Raw genomic sequence first — 13,031 nt, forward strand, 5'->3', positions numbered from 1 at the left:
GAAAGGGAATCAAAAGAAAGCGTCTTATATGGAGAGCTACAAATCGCGTCGCCCGTTGGATGAAACTGCGATCCGCGAGGCGAGTACATGTTTATTTTGGTCCGTCCGATAGCGAGCTGTCGCATTTCATTGGTTGGAAGGGGAGTTGGCGGATCGAAGAAATGCTCGCGTGCGAGGAAAGAAATGGCACGGGCGGCAAAATCGAAATAAAATATATACCGCGCTCAGGCAGTGGTAATCCGAATGCACCACCAGCAAAGTCGTGGTTGGATCGGATCGGGCCCACGCGCAATGTTCGGTTGAAAATTATCAATTTAACGAATTCAAGTTTTGCCATGCTCCGATTGAAAACTCGAGGTCCTGGAGCAATCCAATTCGACCGGTGCTTGTTCAACGAAGACATGTACCCCAATTTGTATGCCCAGGCAAGTGCAAAACTTTTTAGACTTATTTAGATAATTGAGCTGAAAATTTTATTAGATTTATGAATTAGGTCAGTGGAACCAGCACAATCATACTGATTAGCCCTATATTAATAAGTACCTAGAAATAGCATGGAGTGGGCTAGCTTGAATCTCATAGAAAGAAAAAAAGTGCTTGGCTAGTCTTGAGTATTTATGAATGTAGATTTAAGCCCAATATATAATTCTATGATTTTGCTAATTGTATTTGTTGCTGGAAACTGGACCCGGAGATGACCGTGGACCAAGGAGGAGGAGCTCCAGCAGGGGACATGGCGGTGGGCTGCACTCTCCGGGGGACCTGCAAGAAGCCGATGGCCAGGGATTCCGACGCCGGCCCTCGATGCTTAAGTCAGAGTGTGTTTTATGGAGAAAAGAGAGAATGCGTGAGAAAAAAAATCCTCCTCTCCCAGAAGGAGAGTCTCCTTTTATAAGACGGGTGCAAGTGTTACCTGTTGTGACTGGACGTGACTGTGCAAATTAATGAGTTACCGTCATGATTGGACGTAATCGTGTGAATTAATGAGTTGCCGTGAATGACTCGAGATTTTGGGCTGACTGGAGGTCCGTTGAGATCATGCGCATTTAATCATTGATAGTCGCTAGGGCGGAGATCGTGGGATTGGATTCCGAATGAGGAGAAGGACTTGATTTCCGGCGGAGTGGAGGGGTCTGCCTCGTCCTTTGACTGGGTCTCTTTTGGGGCTTGAGGTCGATCGGGCTCAGCTTAATTTGAGACTAAGGCTGCAAGGCTGCGAGTTCTGAGGTCGGGCATCCTGAGGTCGGGTGCCCTGAGGTCCGGCGCCTTGAGGGTTGCCGTGTTGCGCTCGTCATCACGTGCTGGCGATATATCCACGTGTTTTGGGCAATCCATTTTTTTTCTAACACTACCCCCGATTTCCGAGTTCGAGCCGTTTGCGAGCTCGGGCGAAGGAAGTAATTATCTTCGTCATGTCGATTGCATCACACGGCTTTGAATCGCTTCGCCGTTTCGCGTGCTTCAGGGGCGTCTTTAATGAGCGCACGAGGCGACGGCTTTTTGCTTTTCGAGGTAGTCTCGGGTCGCAGGTTCATGATGGGGCTCCAGTATCCGACGAGACGCCGTTTCGATTCTGCTTTTAAAGCGTCAATCTGAATTGATATGCTGCTTCAGTTTCCGGGGCCAACATGTGGCACCATCTAGACGGGAAGCGTGGTTTGGCCTTGCCGATCTGAGCTGTTGGGAGAGTCTATATAAACCTCGGCCTGGCCCTAAAAGCTCCCATTTGGCCGTTGTAGCTTTTATCTTCTTCTTCCACCTTCTTCTTCCTTTCTTTTCTTCTGTTGCTCAGTTCCCTCCGGCGGCACTCCGAGGCATTTTCTGGCGATCACCTTAATCCCTCACTTTCGGCCGTCGGCGTTCTCAGTGAAATCCACAGTAGGTCTCCTACCCACGTTTGCTCAGAGGGCTGCCATTTTTCTTTTCTTTCTTCCTCTTCCTTTTTCTTTATTTTCTTCTATTTGGTGAGTACGGTAATATCAGTCGGTGCTTCATCTTCCGGTGGGTATCTTTCTCATAGGAGGGAGGTCGCACCGAAGATGGACCGTGGCCCAGACGGAGTCGGATCAAATTTGGCCGAGGTGGAGTTGGACTTGATCCGGGCCTGGTTCTTCCCCCAGCGCGGGTTCCGCCTGGAGCCTGCGAGGCCGGAAGACCGGATGACTAGACCTCCTCTGGGCCGGATCGGGGTGTACGTAGAGACACTCTGGGCTGGCCTGCGGTTCCCTCTGCACGGATTCGTGAACGAGCTCCTAGCGACATACCAGCTCGTCCCAGCGCAGCTCGCTCCAAACTCGTGGAGGACCATCGTCGGCTTCTTATCCTTTTGCCTCGCACACGAAATACCGGCCTCGGTAAACATCTTCCGTTGGTGTTTCATGCTGAAATCCAACCCTGCGGACGGAGAGTGGCTTTATCTTACCCTTCGGGGCGGTAGGCCGCTCTTTCGAGGTGCTCCTTTCTCCATTCGTAGGTGGAAGGAGAAATTTTTCTTCCTTTCCTCCGAGCGCATGTGGGAGTTCGACCCATCGTGGGGGCAGCCCCGGCTCAGGACCATCAACACACCCCCCAAATTTTCGGTGAGCGAGCAGAGGATTCTCGATGCTCTTCGCAGCCTCGGGGGAGACATTCTTCTGAACGACCTCCTGAGTGAGGAGACCCTAGTGAACGTTGGCCTAAGCTTGGCGCGTCCCGAGGGTAAGGGCGGCTGCACTGCTTCTCCCCTATTTCGCCGTCCTTTGTCTTGCTTGTTTTCTTTTTTACAATCATTTTTGGTGTTAATCTAACACTTGAGCTCTTTCTCCTCTTTAGACGTTGTAGAGATGGTGATCAGCAATGCGGCTCTCCTCGCAAGATACAAGAAGAGGGTAGCCGAGGCCGGCGGGGCTCAACCTGTGCCCAGGAAGAAGGCTAGGCTGGCCTCGACTCTTGCCCCCGCCGAGGTGGGGGACCCTGAGGTCAGGACTTCCGAGTTCATCCAGAAGGAAGCTCCCCCCGCCGAGCGCGCGAGCTCTTCCAGGGGCGCGAGGGATCTTGCGGCCCCAGCTTGCCCAACCCCCATTTCTCAGTGACCTCGCCAGGTCGTCCGCTTGCGGTGCTCAGGTCCCGAGCCGGGCAGTGGTCTTAGGGTTCCAAGCTCTTCTCTGCCGAGCTCAGCAAGGCCCAGCCTCCCGAGCTCTTCAAGGGCTGACATTCCGAGCTCGTCGAGGGCCGAAGGCCGCCCCCGAGAGAAGGCCCTTCTGCCCGAAATGGTCGGTGTGCGAGGGCGATTCGGACCTCCACGATAGCAACGTCGCTCGTGAAGTAGTCCGCTGCGTACTGCTCCCTACCGACCGAGCCGAGTTCGAGGCTGCCGATATCGGCAGCCTTGTCGATCAGACCTACTGCTCCGCCGTCCGAGTAAGTCATCTTCCTGCTTTAATTTTCATATCTTTTTGAATTCTCGACTTATGCTCACCTCCACTTTCTTTCTTTACTGCACCTTCATGAAATCGACATGCTGGTCGATGTGGCATCCAAATGTCAAAACAAGGCTCAGAGGAGCCAAAGGGGGCAGGAGGAGGCTGAGAGGAAGCTCGGTGAAGCCAAGGCTGCGCGGAGGGAGGCCACCGCAAGGATGGAGGCTATCGAGGCCGAGTTACGATCTGCGGTCGAGCGCCTCGATGAAGAGAAGGCCTCGCATGCTCTGGCCAGGTCGGAGCTCCGCACCTCTGAGGCGCGTTTGGTCGACGCCCGCTCCGAGATCGCCGGCCACAAGTACGAGGCGGGGGTCCTTCGGCTGAAAATCGACCAACTCAAAGCTCGAGAAAGAAGGGCGTTGGAGCAAGCCCAGAACGCGGTGCAGATCTTCCACGAGTTGGATGAGTTTCGCGAGCTGATGGAGGAAGAGGCGGTTGACGAGCTTATCCGCGGCTTCGAGGATTTTCGATGGTAGATGCTAAGGATTTGTCCCAAGTTCGACCTCCACAGACTTCAGCCTCGTTTGGGGGTCATTGAAGACGATAACGAGCCCGAAAGTCCTGAAGACGATAGCGCGCTCGACGGTGTGCCTGAGAGTCCTGAGGCCGAATGGGGGGCCGTCGAGGCCTAGACCGAGGTGGCCGAGCAGATTGCTCGGGAGGCTTCCCCTGGAGAAGTTGCCGAAGGTGCTCCTGAAGGGGCTTTTGAAGCTGCTCCCAAGGCCACTAGCGAAGCCCCAGCCGAGGCCACTATAGATGCCCGCGGAGACGGATCAGCAGAGGACCCCGAGGGGGCTTCTGCTGAGAACTCGGTGTGATTGATGTGTATGACCTCGAGATCGACGCCGAGGCCGCCGCTGTTTCAGAAATACCTTAGGACTTAGCTTTTTTTTCTCTTTCTTTTTGTAAATGAGGGCGGCCATTGTAGCCATTGTACGGCTAGCTTGGTTGGCCTCGGGATCGAATTTTGTACTCAGCCTTGGGGCTCGCCATCAATGAAATGCATGCTTTTTCAAGTCTCCTTATGTCTTCAAGTCTGTTTTCACTTACACATTTAATGAACTCTTATCATTGATCACTTGAATCGAACTCTGTGCATGGTGCCGATTTTTTCGGTATTGGAAATGTCCTCAGTTCCTCGATTTTTTTTGATCATTTGCTTTCACAGGTGATTTTGGTATTCTTTGGTGAATTTCACTGAGTCTTTAGACCCGGCTTCCGAAAGAATTCCGCCAAGTCTTTGGGCTCGGCTCTCGGAAGAATTCCGCCAAGTCTTTGGGCTCGGCTTTCGAACTTGGTCAGGCATCTATTTGGCGAGACTTGAGGTCGAGGAAGATCGAGCTTAAAGTTGGCATAGCGGAGCATCCCGAACTTGGTCGGGGTATCTCGAACTTGGTCGAGGCATCCAAACTTGGCCAAGGCATCTGAACTTAGCCGGGCATCACGCACGAGGTCGATGAAGCCTGAGCTCGCGGTCGACTCTGCGATGCTTTCCGAGGCCGAGGGAGACTTGGCTCGCGATCGACTCTGTGATGCTTCCCGAGGCTGAGGAAGACTTGGCTCGCGGTCGACTTAGCGGGGCATCTCAAGCTTTGTCGGAGGATCATGCGCGAGATCGAGAGAGCCTGAGCTCGCGGTCGACTCTGCGATGCTTTCCGAGGCTGGGGGAGACCCCTGGGGGGGTGCTCTACTGATAATACATCCGGAAGTTTTCGGAGTGCTAGCTTCGGGGATTAGGGGTCCCTTCAAGGGACTCCAACTTATACGCTCCGGGCCGCTGGACTCGAGCAACTCGATATGGTCCTCCCAATTTGGGGCAAACTTTCTTTGCTCGGTGGGTTGAGAAGCTTCGGCTTTCCTTAGGACGAGATCTCCTACCTTGAAGAGCTTGACCTTTATCCTGGAGTTGTAGTATTGCGCCGCTTTCTATTGATATCTTGCCATGCGGACTTGAGCAGTCTCCTTTATTTTCTCGAGGAGATCCAAGTTATTTCTGAGCTGGGATGAGTTGGAAGCTGCATCATAGTTCTCCACCCTTAGTGACGGAAGCCCGATTTCCAAGGGGATGATCGCCTTTGTTCCGTAAGCCAGATTGAAGGAAGTTTCGCCGGTGGTGACTTTGAATGTAGTTCTATAGGCCCAAAGAACATTGTAGAGATCTTCGACCCATTGCCCTTTGGATCGGTCGAGTCTGGCTTTGAGTACCTGAAGGATGGTGCGATTTATCACCTCGCTTTCTCCGTTCGTCTGCGGATGAGCAACGAAGGTAAAACGATGGTCGATGCCGAGCATGGAGCAGAACTTCCTGAAGTAGGCATTATCGAACTGACGGCCATTGTCAGATATGAGAACACGGGGGAGTCCGAACCTATAGATTATTGATTTCTAGACAAAATCTCGCATTTTTGCCTCGAAGATTTGGGCCACCTGTTCAGCCTCAACCCACTTAGTAAGGTAGTCGATGGAGACAATAAGTAACTTTCTCTATCCCATGGCCTGGGGAAATGGACCCAAGATGTCGGTCCCCCATTGGGCAAATGGCCAGGGGGCGCTAATCGAGGTTAGTGGGACTGAGGGTCGGCACTGAATGTTGGCATTTTGCTGACATCGATCATACTTTTGGACGAAGTCCACAGCATTTTTTTGGAGCGTGGGTTTGGCATAAAATCTTGTGGGCTAGGGTCCGACTCCCTAGGTGGTTCCCGCAGATCCCTTCATGAACCTCTCACATGGCATAATCCGCCTCTGAAGGGAGGAGACATCTGAGCAGGGGAGAGATGAATGACCTACGGTAGAGCTTGCCTTCGTACAAGAGGTATCGGAAAGCCTGACGCTTGATCCGGCAGGCTTCGAGCTCATCATCGGGGAGAGCTTCACTCTGCAAGTAGTTGACGAATGCGTCCATCCAACTTGGTTCAGTCTCGATGTAGAGAACTGGTTCAGGCTCCTCGGTGCTGGGTGCTTGGAGATACTCGAGCGTTGTGATCTTTGGGAGCTCACTCATGCGGAAAGTTGCCAATTTTGATAGCTAGTCCGCTCTTGTCTGTGATGAAGGCTGTCTTCTTCTCGTCCTCGGGTGCCATTCGGATCTGATTGTACCCCGAGAAGGCATCCATGAAGGTCAGCAGCTGGTGTCCCGAGGTGGAGTCAACAAGCTGGTCGATCCTGGAAAGAAAAAAACTATCCTTTGGACATGCCTTGTTCAGGTCGGTGTAGTCCACGCACATGCGCCATTTTTCATTAGCTTTCTTCACGAGGACTACGTTGGCGAGCCAATCCAGGTAGGAGACTTCTCGAATGAAGCCGGCCTCGAGGAGCTTGTCGATCTCCTCGGCTGCTGCTCACTGTCGCTCCGGTGTGGAACTTTGTTTCTTCTACCTTACAGGCTTGTAGCTTGGTCGCACCTGGAGTCGGTGGACCATGACCTCGGGATCTATTTTCAGCATATCCATGGGCGACCAGGCGAAGATGTCCATGTTGGACTGGAGGAACTCAATCAGGCGATCCCGCTCGCGATGGCTCAGGACGGAGCCAATCTGTACAGTTAGCTCTGTGCAGTCACCTCTCAAAGGAATTTGAATGAGGAGCTCACCAGGTTCTGCCCGTTCCCTCCGAGGCTCGTCCCGTACTTTCAAGGTTTTCAATGGGCAGCGCCTGGTCCGAAGTTTGGGCTGACGCCTCAACTGATTATTCTGCTCGGCTCGGTATGTTGGCCGGTTGCTTTGCTTTGAGGGTTGCCATGTAGCATTGTTTGGTTGTCGCCTGGTCCCCACGAACCTCGCCCACTCCTTGTTCGGTAGGGAACTGCACGAGCAGATGGTATGTCGAGACTATGGCTCGGAGAGCATTGAGTCCTGGTCGCCCAAGGATGGCATTGTAGGCCGAGGGCAGGCGGACCACAAGGAAGTCCGTTCTCACAGGGCTCTTCCGATGGGGAAGCCCGACCGTGATAAGTAGGCTGATCACACCTTCAATCGGGACTGAATCTCCGGTGAACCCGACTAGCGGAGCATTCATTCTCCAGAGCTGGCCTTCTATCATTCCCATTCTTTGGAAGGCATCATAATACAAAATATTTGCCGAGCTTCCATTATCAACCAAAATATGCTTTATATCAAATTTATCCAAAATACTAGGATCTCGGTTGAGGCTGCGCCCACTGTCGAGGTGGACTCCTCAAACGGGGTAGATTCTTCTCTCGACGGAGAGACCGACTTCTCGGATGGTCGTGCTCCTCACGGCGCCTTTTCTACCCTTTTAAGGCCTGCTCGGCCGCGCCTCGCCTGGAGGCGATAGCCTCCTCGTCTTTGCATATTTCCGAGCTCGGGCCAGCATCTTGGTGAAGTCGACGGAAAAATTCTTCTCGATGGAGAAGAGAAACCTGTAGGACCGAGCACCTGTCTTCAACGTAGACATGGCGATCGACTGATCGAGCTCGCGGACCTTTCAGGTTGCAGCGGTGAAACGGTCGATGTAGTCTTTAAGGGACTCTCCTTCTTTTTGCTTGATGTCGAGGAGAGAATCTGACGTTCGCCGTTGGCGTCAATTGGCAGCGAACTGCCTGCCGAGCTGCTCGAAGGAGGACACAGTGCTTGGCTTCAGACCGGAGAACCAAAGTCGAGCCGTTCCTCGGAGGGTTGCAAGGAAGACCTTGCAGAGCATGGCCTCCGAGGACCCTTACAGTGCCATAAAGGTTCGGTATCTCTCCAAGTGGTCAAGGAGGTCGGTAGTCCCGTTGTAGGGCTCTACTTGGGGCATTTTGAACCTCGGTGGGACCGGTTCATCCTTGATCTGGCGAGAGAAAGGTGACTTGGTAGTGAACTCAAAGTCACCCTCACGCCTTGCCTTCTAGTTGTAGAGCGCCTCGATTTGCCGCTCAAGTTTTTCGACCTTCTTGTCGAGTTTCCCGCCTTGAGGGATTGCCACGGTGGTCTGTTCCGTTATTGATTGAGCCGGGGTCGATTCGGCCTCCGAAAGCTGTGGCCTTTTGTCCTGGTTCTTTCCTAGCGGCTCTCTCCGAGAAGACGCTCGTGTTGAACCCTGGTAACAGCGTCGTTCTCCATTATTGACCCTCGAGGAGTCATGGGGATCCCGGCCTTGGGGCATCGGTCTATCTGGAGGATCGCCTATTGGACTTGAACCTGTGGAAGCGGCATAGGAGGGGTTTCCACACGTTGCAGGCCTTGGACTGCTGCTGCCAGGGCTTGAACTTGCTGCACCAGTGTATTAAATTGTTCTGGCTGGACCTGGGGGACTTGATCTGCCGGAGGCCTTGGTGGTTGGTTCTGGACTGAGTGTCCAGAACTTGGTGCGTGATGCCGGGAGGCGTTAGAGGCTCCTTTACTCCTTAGCCTCATGGTCATGACTCGGGCCCTTCCTCTAGCGCCAACTGTTGTTGGAAACTCGACCCGGAGGTGACCGCGGACCAAGGAGGAGGAGCTCCGGCAGGGGACGCGGCGGCGGGCTGCACTCTCCGGGGGACCTGCAAGAAGCCGGTGGTCGGGGGTTCCAGCGTCGGCCCTTCGATGCTTAAGTCAGAGGGATTTTTTGTGGAGAAAAGAGAGAATGTGTGAGAGAAAAAATCTTCCTCTCCCAGAAGGAAGAGTCCCCTTTTATAAGAGGGGTGCAAGTGTTACCTGTGACTGGACGTGACTGTGCGAATTAATGAGTTACCGTCATGATTGGACGTAATCGTGTGAATTAATGAGTTGCCGTGAATGGCTCGAGATTTTGGGGTGGCTAGAGGTCCGTTGAGATCATGCGCATCTAATCGTTAACAGTCGTTGGGGCGGAGATCGCGGGATTGGATTCCGGATGAGGAGAAGAAGGACTTGATTTCTGGCGAAGTGGAGGGGTCTGCCTTGTCTTTTGACTGGGTCTCTTTTGGGGCTTGAGGTCGATCGGCCTCAGCTTAATTTGAGACTAAGGCTGCAAGGTTGCGAGCTCTGAGGTCGGACGTCTGGAGGTCGGGTGCCCTAAGATCGGGCTCCTTGAGGGTTGCTGTCGTTGTGCTCGTCATCACGTGCCGACGATATATCCACGTGTTTTGGGTAATTCATTTTTCCCCCAACAGCACTGACCCAATCTACAAATCAAATAAAATTTTTAGTCCAATTATCCAAACAGACATTTAGCAAATTTTATCTCAAGGCATGACTTAAAGCCAACTAATCCTCATGATACATTGTCGAAAGATGTGCCTCAGCGAGAGCGACATGCAAAAAAATATGCAGCCATATGAATTTGAATCATTTGCATTCCAAACAATCCTAATACTAGGGATGTGTGTATGTAGGAATTAATGCTATTGTTTAGACAATGTTGCAGCAACTTGATCATAGATTTTGCATCAACGAAAATGAATCCTTAATTAGAGCTGTGCTTCAAGATAAAATAGGTTTGTAAATTAACAATATTTTCTATTTAGGGCCACCTGCAATATTATTCCAAGCTTTGTTTCCGTCTTCATTACTTTCATCCTCGTTCTATTATGGTTTCTTTTTTTTATTACCACTTTTAGAAACAAAGCATCTCCCCTTACTGGAGTTTTGGCAAGCCTTTTTCTTTTTAAAATTTGCATGTTATTTCAATTGATGCTTCATTTTTAATCCATAGAACTTCTGCAACTTCTTTAATATATTTATTTTTTATTTTATTATTTTTGCTTTACTATATATTCATCTTAACTTTACTATTTTTGCTATATTTAACTTATTTTTATTTACTTTCCTTATGCACAATCAATTGAATGTCATGAGTTCTTGTTCTGAAATTTGCTGATCTTTGTTAACATGGAGTCAAATATCAACATTTATGCACAACAATGCCTCTCTATCGTTGTTAAACAACTAGGCAGTTTTTAGATTTTAATATCGATATTATACTTGTTTTTGATAATGCCCGAGTTTTTTTTTTTTTTGCAAACAATACCTAAGTGTGTTAGAGTGCATGCTCCAAGTAAATCCAAAAATTGTTTTAGCATCCATAGAGGCCTAGTTTGAAAAAATAATAACAAGCGTTGTGTGGGATCCCCTCCCACAGTAGGTTAGTCGAGTACAGTACCGAGCAGAGTTTCTATTAGCAGCTTGTGCCGCGGTTCACAAGTTACTATTAAAAACATGTCAATTACTATATCCAACCAACCAATAAAATCAATACATCCTAAACCTGTCAGTTTAATTTATTTAACTCACTTTAATCATAACTAAAAGCAACCCAAGCTTTCATTGATAACTTAAAGTCTACTATACATAGCTCAAAATATAACAAACTTTACATCTGTCTCAAGTTAGTTTACATTCACACCCCAACTATATGCATAATACAAAGGTTTTTCCTTTCACTCAGAGGGGCATGGCCAACCTTCTATGACAAACTTCTAGGATGATGCTGATGCGGTACTTTTATAATGTTATGACTCTGCCGATCTGCAAGAATTTACAGAAAAAGAGAGGGATGAGACCTAAGTCCCAGTGAGTGGACAATCTGTTAATCATGAGGAGATATGAGGTTTCAGCTGTGATACTTACATACATCAAATGTAACGTGTTTATGCCACATATGAAACATTTGCATTTGATCTTAAAGCACTTAGTTTCAACCACATAAGAAATCTGCTATTTGCCAATAGTACTACAACTAGCAGGAAATAAAGCTGTTGCTTTAAAATAAAGCATTAATAAAATCGCCTTGCTCAAGTCCTTTTTTTTTTTCCTGGACCGTAGAGTCCACTTTCCTTCCTTGAAGAATTTGATACATAGAACATTCACATAGGTTCTGAAATCATTATGCTTAAAAATAATACATTTGTTGCTCAGTCATATGTATACATAGCTTAAATATTGAAAATCATGGCTCCCGCGAGCCCTACTGCCGGCCACTCGCATGAGGCACCATTCTCATGAGTAGCTCGACAGTCCTATGCATGGTGCTACTACTACGCCCTCCCGGCGTCCCAATTCTGCCCCACTGGCACATATCATACTACGCCCTCCCGGCGTCCCATTTCTGTCCTACTGGGCACATATTATAGCTACGCCCTCCCGGCGTCCCATCTCTGCCCTATTGGGCACATATCATAAACTCTGATGTGATGTATCCAAGGTAAAAGTGCAAATATTAGTTACTGAACCAGGTTGGAGTCGACTCTAGAGTATAGGGGTCAACTCCAGAATAGCTTGGTGTCAAACTAAAATGACTCTCTTGGCCGTGATAAGGGGTTTTAAGTGGTTCAGTCACTTTGGGTTAATCCATTCCCAAACAAGTTCATAAACTTATGAATCAACAAACATGAATTTAAAGTATTTTCAAGCATAGCATATATTTTCCAAATCAGATCATTTATCCACTGATAGAAAGCAATTTAATCATGAGAATTAATACTTCTTATTTTCATTCTTTAGCATATTCATTCTGAATTTGGAGACATCATTCATTTCTCTGGAATTACAAAATAAACTACCATGGTTAAGAAGAAAACCACTCACCTTGTGATGGCTAACGCACCACCCTAGTGCTTGATACTCCCGGCACACTTCCGGGACTCTCTTCTCCTCCTAAATAATTAAAAGAGTCAATCAAAATTATAACCTATATGATGCAACATGATTATGCATGTTCCAAAAAGAAATCCAACACCCTCATCTTAACTTTCTGATTTTTTTACCTTGCTTGTCTTATTTTAGGATAAATAAAACCTCTCAATTCTCAAAGGTTTCCAAGCTTTTATCTCCCTCTTTGATACCCTGGGTTAGGACTAGAAAACCTTCTATATCATCTATAAATTTTCAGCTGCCAAACAACTACTTAACACCAAAAATAAATCAGAATTCAATTCCCCTGTTTTCAGCTTGTTTGTTCTGTTTTCGAGCCAATTAAACCTCTTAACTCCCGGAGGTTCTTAACAATCAATTCCACCTATTAGGCTCTGTGTTAGGACTAGGAAATCCCTAACACAACCTACAAACTTTCAGCTTTAAATAACAATTTAATCACCTAAAACACAAAGAAATCCCATCGCTTCTTTCTGCAGAATTTCAGACTGCTTTCAACAACTTCGGAAGCATAGTTCAATTCCTTTTTCATACCTAAAAATTCATCTAGAATAACTAAAATCTTCTTTTATCACCCTCCTACGTGGGACTACAATTAGAATCACTAAAAGTTTGGAAAATTCACCTAAAATTTGCTAGGAAGCCTGGGTGCACCAAAAATTTCTGTATTTCTGTTCTGCAGCCCAACAGCAAGTTGCTCTTCCTCTTTACTTTAAACCTTCTTCCACAAATTATTTGGATTCCCCAAGTAGCTCTCTCTCTTCCCTAGCTTCCTCTCTCCCTCCCTGGAGCTTTTCCTGGCCTGATTTGTGCTGGCACCTACAACCAACCACTGAACTCCTAACGGTTGAACAGCAGCAGCACAAGTTGCTGCCTGCTGAAACATGCTAGACACCCCCCCTTTTGACACGTTAGCTTCCCAGACACCTAACTTGTCAAAAGAGTGGTTCCCAGGGGTTTTAAAAACTAGGTTTTAGGCCACGTCATGCTTCCTACTTTTTATAGAAATTTTGGACAAATC

General features: G+C 48.8%; 1 long non-coding RNA gene across 1 annotated transcript; it reads right to left on the reverse strand.

The window, feature by feature from the left end:
* Window positions 1-10,659: 10,659 nt before the first annotated feature.
* LOC120110508 lies at window positions 10,660-12,622 on the reverse strand. The gene is made up of 2 exons (XR_005511548.1): window positions 11,945-12,622; window positions 10,660-10,885 (listed from the first exon to the last, which is right to left on the reverse strand). It is a non-coding gene; the product is annotated as an uncharacterized LOC120110508 (long non-coding RNA).
* Window positions 12,623-13,031: the final 409 nt, after the last annotated feature.

Source organism: Phoenix dactylifera, chromosome 1, assembly GCF_009389715.1.
Source record: "Phoenix dactylifera cultivar Barhee BC4 chromosome 1, palm_55x_up_171113_PBpolish2nd_filt_p, whole genome shotgun sequence".
Classification (NCBI taxonomy): domain Eukaryota; kingdom Viridiplantae; phylum Streptophyta; class Magnoliopsida; order Arecales; family Arecaceae; genus Phoenix; species Phoenix dactylifera.